This window comes from Brassica napus, chromosome C1 (assembly GCF_020379485.1).
Source record: "Brassica napus cultivar Da-Ae chromosome C1, Da-Ae, whole genome shotgun sequence".
In the NCBI taxonomy this organism is placed as follows: domain Eukaryota; kingdom Viridiplantae; phylum Streptophyta; class Magnoliopsida; order Brassicales; family Brassicaceae; genus Brassica; species Brassica napus.
The window spans coordinates 35,177,461-35,187,402 of NC_063444.1; the positions used below are offsets into that span (position 1 = coordinate 35,177,461).

A 9,942-nucleotide genomic window follows, 5' to 3' on the forward strand; every position below is an offset into this window, starting at 1 on the left:
TCAAAAACGTCGAGCTTCTAAACCGTCGTGCTTCCAAAATTGTTATGCTTCCAAAACGTCCGTCTGATCAATCTAAGACATCTTCTAACTATGGTCGAGCAACTTATTCGACTCATAGTTCACCCATGATCACTTCTTCGACCACCTCGTTCTTCGAAATTTCCCGATCGATCTTTACCGCCCACGATTCGACCACCACAAAGACACTCGACCATTCTCTCTTTTTTTTTTTTTTTTTTTTTTTTAACGGGTTTCTACAATACTCCAAACTTAAACTTTATACCTCAAACCATAAAACCTAAACTTCAAAGCTTATATCTAATCTAAAACTATTTACTTAATTCAAATGTTCAAAACCATAATTCTATACCCTAAACTCTATTTTGTAAATCATAGTTCCAATTCATATACTCTAAACATTAATAACCGGATTTATATTTTTAAAATTTATATTCAAATCTAAAATTAATTTTTCAAATTTTAAATTGTGAAATCCAAATCTCTGAATTTTGTCTCAAAATAATTTATGTACATTACAATATACTTTGGGTATTAAAACAAAAATAGAATAAGAAAGTAGTTACAAAAATTTGATTGGTCAAAACACACTGACCAATAATGTACAAGGGTGAAGATTAGACCTTTTCAACTACAACAGTTGATTAACCTTAAATCTAATGGACAAGGGTGTTTCTTTCTCTCCCCTCTTACCTTGTCGTATTTTCTGTTCTTCTCGTTCAATTTCTTTTCCAGATCTCGTCTCTCTAATCTCTTTCTTCATCACCACTAAACCTTATCACCACCAGACCTTGTCTTCGTCTCCACCAAATCTCGTCGTCGTTACAACCACAGCTCGCGTCGTCACCACCGTAGCTTCGTCCATCGAGGCGAAGATGAAGAAGATCGTTTGACCTCCTCACCACCACGACATGTAAACTCTCTTCCCCTTCCTTTATCTGTTCACTCTTTCTTTTCCCTTCCTTTATCTGTTCTCTCTTTCTTTTCATCTTCCTATATACTTGTATTTGATTTTTGTTTTGTTTACAGATCTAAGAAGGAGCAGGGAAGGAGAAGAAGTGGTGTTACAGAACGGTATCTCCGGCTTCGTCTCTCTCTCTCTCTCCCTCCCTCTCTCTCTCTCTCTCTGTGGTCTGAATCCGGTTTTGTTTTTCTGTTCTTAGTTAAAAAAAGGCGGAGGCGGCTAAAGAAGGTTGATGGTGGTGGTCTCGGCGTCAACAGTTGTGGTCTCGGCGTCAACAGTTGTGGTCTCGGCGTCAACAGTGGTGGTCTCGACGTCGTCAATGGTAGCTTAGCGCGGTGGAGGAGGCTGAATAACCTTTACGGTGGTGTTCTTGGCTGGTGGTCTCCGCCTCAAAGATGAAGAAACCGAAGGAGCTGAAGTTGACGGCAAAAAGTTTAGATGTAGGGTTAATTTTTTTTAATTAGGTTAAGCTTTTTAGGTTTACATTTCTAAACCGGGTTTTGTAAACCAGAATTTATTTGTAAACCAGAATTAAATTAGTAAATAAAATTTGATTTTAATTATAAACTATTTGGTCTATTTAATTTAATTATTAACTAATTTTTGATTTAATTATATTTAACCGATAAAGAAATTTTAAATATATAAATCAATTTAATAACATTTGTATCATGTTATTATAAATATTAACAATTGCATAGAAAAATCGCTATCGTTATTTATTTAACTATAGCATTCGAAAGATCCGCTATAAAAAATGTCCGACCTACGATAACGGGTGCTGTCAGAGCGTTTTAAGAAACGCTATTAAAACGAATTAATAGCGTTTAACGCCAGCTATTAATATCCACATTTCCTGTAGTGTCGGCTGACGTTAGGAACTGCATCTCCTTGGGTTGGGTCAAATTTTAGTCGTCTTTGATGTTGTCTTCTTCGTCATTGGCTTACCGTCAATAGTCCTTGCTCGTCTTGGTTTTCAAGATCTAGTTTTTGGGGATCTGACTTCTATGCTCTCTTTCATAGCTCGAGGACAGCTCCACAGTTTGTTGATTTTGTTTTGTCTCCCTTTCCCTCTCTGCTTTCTCATCTCGTTCCAGCTTTCATCGCTGCTCGCATCTCTTGTAGCTCTCCCTTTCACCATGCTTACCACTCCAGGTTTGGATAATGTTTTCGTTCGTGTGTATGATGTGTGGGCTTTGAAGATTATTTCTGGTCTCGAGCTTATTCTCTGATTTCGCGGTGGTTGGTTTCTATTATCCCTCCATCGGGTTTTTTCTCTTCTTCCCATGTTTCCTTTGGTATAGGTGTGCGGAGTTAGTTTCTTGGAGCTTTGGTCTCTTCTATCCATAGCTTTGTATTTGTTCACTTGCATGGGTGCCTTGTATGTTCTTGTTTAGTTTGTGAGGTGTTTCTTACATTTTTGCTAGTGGTTGTTCTTCTAGTACTTTAGGCATGTATCTTCATGCTTGTTGGTGACTTTGGCATTCCGATTATTATTATCCCTCTGGTCCGCTTTCTTGGTTCTTTGCGTTGATGCTTGATCGCGCTTATTTTTGTTTGGGAGATTCCTTTGTTTCAGATTTTATCTTTCTATCCTTTTTTATTTATACTTGTTATGGCCAAGACACTTTATGGTACAATGAGGTAAGTTAGTCTTCGTTCTTAATCTCCTTTCAGCTCTAGACCTCTATTGAATTAGTGTTACTATAGCATTTTGTTTTCCCAGTGATAATGGAGGTTTTAGGTTTAAATTTTGTGTTGTGCTATAGTTTCTTATTTTTAGTTTGGTTATTTTCTAACTTTAATAGTAAAATAAATATATAATTTGTAAAAGAAATAATAAAAAATAGTAAAAATAATAAAATGATGAAAGTTTATGCTATTTTTAGTTGTGAATAAATTAAATATTTAAAATATATTTATATTATTTTACTTATTTTTTTAATTTTAATGACCAATAAAATAGATTCTCAAACTATAATGATACTTAATGATCTAAAATACAAAAAAAAAACATGTGTACACATGTCAAAAAACCACTTTTCCACATGTCATATGAAGAGAAAAAAATCTACTTTACATATATAGATATAGATGTTAGTCGTTGACCTGAAGATTTTATTGGTGGTCAATACATTATTTTTTATATATTTAATTAAGATCTAGAAAGAAAACTAATCTAATTTGTGGTGGTTACATACCGACATAAATATGAGATTACTGGAATATACAAAAACAATATATATGTTAGTTTGTTGAATATACAAGCCCTGAAGATTTGATTGGTGGTCTGTATTTTATTTTTTGTTTAATTAATTAAGATCTAAAAGGAAAACTAATCTAATTTTTGATAATTAAATATCAACATAAATATGAGATTATTATAATATACAGCAAATAATATATATGTTAGTCGTTAAATAAATAAACCCCCGAAGATTTGATTGATTCTAGAAATGAGAGAACTTTGAAATTATAAAGGCTCCGACTGGTAACCTTTCTGAGAACAAGATGAACGGATAGGAAAATAACGTATATTAATAAAATAGCGGAATTAAAAGGAACAGTTGTTCCTTCTCAAATTTAACAAAGAATAATTTTGTTCTTTATTTCTCTATAAAAAAAGAATGAGAAGAAAAAAATATTTCTTGTGAACGGTGATTTTCTTTAGGAATGATAAGGAATTGAATATTCTTCATCGATTCTTGGTCACCATTCAAAGTCAGTGTTCTTCGTTTAAGTCAAATTTGCTGTAATATGGTAAATAAGATAATACGTTGACTCAAAAGATTTTTAAGATGGATTTTATGGTTTATTTATTGTGAGGTTTTTGTTACTATGTAGAAAGATATAAAGATATTTGAAAAAAATAAATAAAGATATTTGACAAAAATAAATGTAAGAAAAATTGAAAGGCATTAGTGATTCATGTAAAAAGTGATAAGAAAGAAAGAAAGGACGATGAGAAGAAAGAAGATGCCCTAGAGAATTACTAATACGGAGAAGATGAAAAATAAGTGCTGGAAAATCTAATGTGATAATATCGTATGAAACTCAAGTGGCACTTGTTATTATTTAAATAGTTATCAATTATACATATGCTGACCGTAGAATATATTAGCTTGGAATTCCAAAAAGAATTGTTGGAACTTTGCAATTGAAGATTGTTTTGAATGTAAATCAAATGGATCAATGTTTGATAAGATAATGCAATGACTTGAAAGAGTTTCAATGTTAATTGTGTACATTTGTTGAAATGCCCTACTTTCTAAAACAAAAGGAAGAATGGTACCATTCCAAAGGAAAATTGTTAAATGAGTTCACCCGTTTGTGAAATTACCATTTAATCATTTTCTAACTATTATTGGTTTTACAAAAAAAAAAATAAAATAAAAGATAACACTTTACCTTCATCTCTTCAACGGCTATCTCCCACATCATATCTCCCATAGTTGTTTATATCTTCAAGCCTCATCACTACTTTCTCTACTATCAAATCTCCTTATTGGTGGAAGGCCAACAGATTTTATGCGATTTGATTGACAGAAACTTCGAAACCAGATCTGAGACACCAGGTATGAAACCAGATCTGAGACACCTGATTATATGCGATTTGATTGAACAAAGGCGAAGTCTTTTTTTTTATGGTTGCCTTAACAATGATGTTCTCTTGCCGCTACGATTCACTATACCTTTGTTGTCTTTCTAAAAAAAAAGTTAAGCAATGTGTCTTCGGATCTACTGACGCAAGTTTTATTATGCAGAAAATGTTGCACTTAATTACTGTTTTTGGACAATGGAAGATGGATAATGTTGGTTGGGAGTTCGTTCTTGATCCATTAAGAAGGAGAATGCTTTGTTTGTTGAAGACGATACGAAATATGAAGATTTTCTCCGCATGGTTTGTGAAGATTAGATGGAAGCGGCCGAGTTTGCTTATATGTTGCCTAAACGTAAATTGGAGCAAATGCCTAGCAACACTCCTCCGATTTCTTTAGTAACGACATACAACGTGCAAGCTTTATCACATTGTTCAAGACAAACATAATGTGTATTTATGTCTCATTGACTGCAAACAAAGGTCGTCATGATGTGAACAAAAATCAAGAGCGTGTTGTCAGAGAGAATGCTGCTGCGGATTTTGGTAGTTTTGGAAATTTCCAGTACGAGACAATGAAGCCATCGCAGGAGACTATGAATCAGCAACCACAGGATAGTATGAATCAGCAACCACATGAGCCTATGAAGCCATCACTTGAGACTATGAAGCCATCACAGCTGCAGAAGAGTTAAACCATTAAGTCTGGTGACATATTCAGTGGCAAGAAGGAACTAATAATGAAATTACGCAAGCTTTCAGTGATCGAAAGGTTTGATTTCATCATCAAAAAGTCTTGGAAGCATTTATTTTACGCAAAGTGCTTTGTTCCTGGATGTTCCTGGAAGATACGTGCTGCAACTATGTCGAAATCATCTCCAGAATTCCTCGTTCGTAAATATACTGATCTTCATATATGCTCTGCGGCCAATAGGTATTCTCGCCACCGACAGGCAAATGCAAAATGTATTGGTAAGATCTATGTTGAGGGATTTAGTGGTGGCAGTGATTTTAAAGGAATCCGGCCTAAGCATATAATGGACTGTACAAGGGCTGTTTATCAAATTGACATCTGTTATTGGAAGGCTCATAGTGCATTAGCATATGCACGAGAGATGGTTAGAGGCACTCATGCCAGTGGCTATAAGGACTTGCCTTCGTATCTATACAAATTAGCGCATGCCAATCCAGGTACAATAACAGAGGTTGAACTTGATGCTGAGAAAAGGTTTAAGTATTTGTTCATTGCTTTTGGCGCATGTATCAAAGGCTTTCCGTTCATGAGGAGGGTTATTGTTATAGATGGAGCACATCTAAGTGGTAAGTATAGAGGTGTTATGTTAGTGGCTGCATGTCAGGATGGAAATAGGGGTATATATCCTATAGATTTTGGGCTTGTAAATGCCGAGGATGCAGCTGCATGAGAATGGTTTTTTACTCAGCTGTGAGGTGTGGTAGGTGATGGTAAAAATATGGCTTTTATCTCTGACCGATGCTCAGCAATAGCCAAGGCTCTTACGAATGTTTTCTCTGAAGCTGATAGGGGCATATGTTTATATCACCTTGGACAAAACATGACAGGTTTCAAAAAGCCAATGGTAGATTTGGCGAAAAAGGCTGCTCGAGTATATCGACAGATGGAATTTGACGGAATTTTTGAAGTCATTCGAGTTAAGACAGCAAACTACACCACTATTTGGAAACTGCAGATATTAGAATGTGGGCTCGTTCACATTTTCCAGGAGATGGATATGATATCATGACAAGCAATTTTGTAGAATGCATTATAATGGCGTGCTTAAGGAGGACATAACGTTTCCTATTGCATATTTTGTGGATTCTATTAGAAAGATGCTTTCACGATGGTTTGCGGAAAGGAGAGAGGAAGCTGCCTCGTTGAAAACAAACCTCACAGAAGAAGCTGAACTCACACTGCATCTGAGACACGCCAACATGGGTACATTAACTGTACAACATATTGATTCAAACCGTAGCTATGTTACCGGTGGAGATTTTAACTGTATGGTTGATCTAGAAAAGGTATGAAAGCATAGAGTTTCACTTCTGCCCATTTCTCATTTGTCTCCGTTTTGATTCATATACTTCCTTTTTTTGCAGAGGAGTTGTACATGTAAGCAATATGATCTCGATAAGATACCCTGTGAACACGCAATTAAGTGGCTAAATGTCGGAAAATTGTTGAAGCTACCCTGGTGGATCCTCTTTACACAAAGGGCTACTTGGTTGAAGCACATATCCTATAAACCCTACAGATGAAGATTTGATCCCGCCGATGTACTTAGTCAAGTGTGTCTGCCACCCGCAATTGGAAAACAACGCGGGAGACCGAAGATGAAGAGATACTTATCTGCAATTGAAAAAGCCAAGCGATTCAAGCGTAAACTATTAAAAAAGAAGAACCAGACAATCACTACGAGCAATCCACCTCCAGCGACAAAGGAAGGTAATCAGTCTTCACGTATTACATCAACAAAGAAACGTGTTCGTAATCAAGCCCCCTGTAATCCAATAAGACAGAAGCAAACCAATCTACCGCGGAGAATGCCATCAACTAATCCATCATCAAGAAAGAAACCAAAATACTCGGCAAAGATTACTGTTCCCATCACTCCATCCCCAGGGTGACAAAAAGACTTTTCCAGAGTAGCCCAGCATCAAAGAAGCCAACTCAGGGTGCTAAGAAAACAAAATCAAAGAAGCCAACTCAGGGTGCTAAAAAAACAAAATCAAAGAAGGCAACATTTTCCCAGCGAAGTCAATCAACAATTAAGGAGAAAATGTCGTATGTGTGTACCAAATGCAACAAAGGCGGACATAATAGATCTACGTGCAAAGTTGTGACATTGTTGTTTTGGTGATATAAATGGAAGACTCCGTGATCATTCAAGACATCATTATTCAACTAATTAGTCACTCATTCAGGGGTAGTGTAGGTCAGTTTAGCGTTTGTTTGTTGTAGTGTTGTTGTTTTCCGTCAGACTCAATACGGTTATTATGGTTTTTGTTTGGTCTGTAGTCGCTAATACTTTGATCTTTAGATTTGATGGATTTCATATTTACGATGAATGTTCTTGTTAATCAAGATTGGAAATTCTTGTTTTCCAAGTCGAAAATGAGATGACAGATGAAGACAAAAAGGGTTCAAGACTTGGGCAACAAGATACAACTTGTGGACTTGGATCACAATTGCAAGCCAATATTGTGTTTTGCAAAGCAAAAGCCGGTTAAAGGCAAGGGAACCGCAACCATGGCCAGTAATGTGTTTCTGAAAGAACCGGGTTGGTAATGAATTTAAATCACAAATATGTTTTAAAGTATTAGAATAAGACATGTAAACTATTCCTATTGTCTTTGTAGCTCTAGGAATTATCCACAATATAATACCCATAGAAATGTCTGATTTGCAATTGCATCTGGTTGCATTCCTTTTATCTTCTTTGTAATGTTACATTTTTATAAATAAAATAGTTGTTAAAAAAAAACCTGGTTGCATTCCTTTTATCTTCTTTGTAATGTTACATTTTTATAAATAAAATATTTGTTAAAAAAACATGACAACTGTGTTGGCCACGCTAGAGAAGGAAGGTTTTAAGCAGTTCACGAGACGGTTGAGTGTCAAGTATAAAGTCATGACGGGACGTATGAGTGTCTCTCTCGCTCTCTTTTTCTCATTTGTCGTCTAGTAGCTCTCTCCCTCTCTCTCAAAATCTCATGGCGAACTATCAATTTCTCGATCTCGCCGCTCCCATTCCCTATCTCTCTTTTGAGAATCGTCTTCAAACGAATCATGCCTTCTTCGTCAGGGGTCGTTTCCCTGTTGGAGCTCCGACGAGACGTCATGAAATTGATATCGCTCGTCTCAAATACAAAGATAAGTGTCTGCGTCGATTTGTGGTTCAAGGTACTCTCTGTCCTTATGAAGCTGATGTACGTGAAGCCCGTAGAATCATAGATAGGGTAGAGTGGTCTTACACCGTTCTGCATGTGCGTCCTTTTTTCCCTCGAGTTGTTCGAGAACTTATCTCGAATCTGTGCCATACGGCTGATGGTGTGTTAATCCGGGGAACTCACTTCGGATTTGATCCTGATGTGATCAACACTATGATGCTGACTCCCCTCATTGAGAAATCATACGATTGGGAGAGTGTTGATCTCAAATCGGCCATTTATGTTCTCACGGGTTATAGGTGCTTCGGGTGGACTGGATTCACCCTCACTGCCCTCGGTGCTCCTTATCAAATCCTCTACAGGGTGTGCGAGCGCAACTGGCTTCCGGGACCTGACACTGACACTACAAGATGTACCGGGTAATAAATAGATGGCACATGTACGATGTACCGGGTGATAAATAGATGGCACATGTACGATGTATATGGTGGCGACATCATAGTCAGATTTCTAAATTGATTTTAGTTATAGGGAGAGTCCGTAATTAATAAACATAATTTTTTTTCCACAACCTATTATCAGCCGCTAGATAAGACAAAATCAATGGACCAGAGTTCTTGTCTTTCTTCATCTTTCGTGATTGGCTGCTACATTTATCACGCGGATCACAAGCTATTAGATTTGAAAAAATCAACGGACCGGATCTTTTGGTTTTCTTCCGAACACTCCCTTCCTTCTATTCTCCAAATTGTCTATGTATTCATTCTTTCAATCCCAAACCCTAAAACTATATCCTATACCCGAAACATTTTTTCATAAATAATAATTGTTAAATAAACAAATAAGAATTTTAATTAGTTGTAAAAAAAAAGAATTTTAATTATGTAAATTTACTTAAACGGTCAAAACTTTAAAAAACATTTTATAATACTATCTCTATCAAAACTTCCATCTCGTAATTAATATCATAATATAATTGTTCATATGTAAAATCATCATGAAGGGTTATAGAGATAATATAATTTATCTCTACCAAAACTTTCATCTAGTAATTTATGTCATAATCATGTATTTCATAATTAACTAAAAATTGATTTTGGAGGGATCCCTAAAAGTAAATGAACTTCACTCTCGAGACCTCTTTGATTCATTACTCCCTCTCTCTCTCTCTCCCTCTCTCTATCTCTATCTCTCTCTATCTCTCTCTTTCTCTCTCTCTCTCTCTCTGTCTCTCTCTCTCTCTCTCTCTCTCTCTCTCTCTCTCTCTCTCTCTCTCTCTCTCTCTCTCTCTCTCTCTCTCTCTCTCTCTCTCTCTCTCTCTCTCTCTCTCTCTCTCTCTCTCTCTCTCTCTCTCTCTCTCTCTCTCACCATCTCTCTCTAGTCAGAAATGACGGATCCTTGCTACAGCGAGATGAAGCAACACAAAAGGGAATGTGATTGGCTCTATGCATTT

The 9,942-nt window shown here is 36.2% G+C and overlaps 1 long non-coding RNA gene across 1 annotated transcript; it reads left to right on the forward strand.

Annotated features, from left to right (window-relative positions):
• Window positions 1–635: 635 nt before the first annotated feature.
• LOC106434986 lies at window positions 636–1,549 on the forward strand. The gene is made up of 3 exons (XR_001286872.3): window positions 636–931; window positions 1,048–1,092; window positions 1,182–1,549. It is a non-coding gene; the product is annotated as an uncharacterized LOC106434986 (long non-coding RNA).
• Window positions 1,550–9,942: the final 8,393 nt, after the last annotated feature.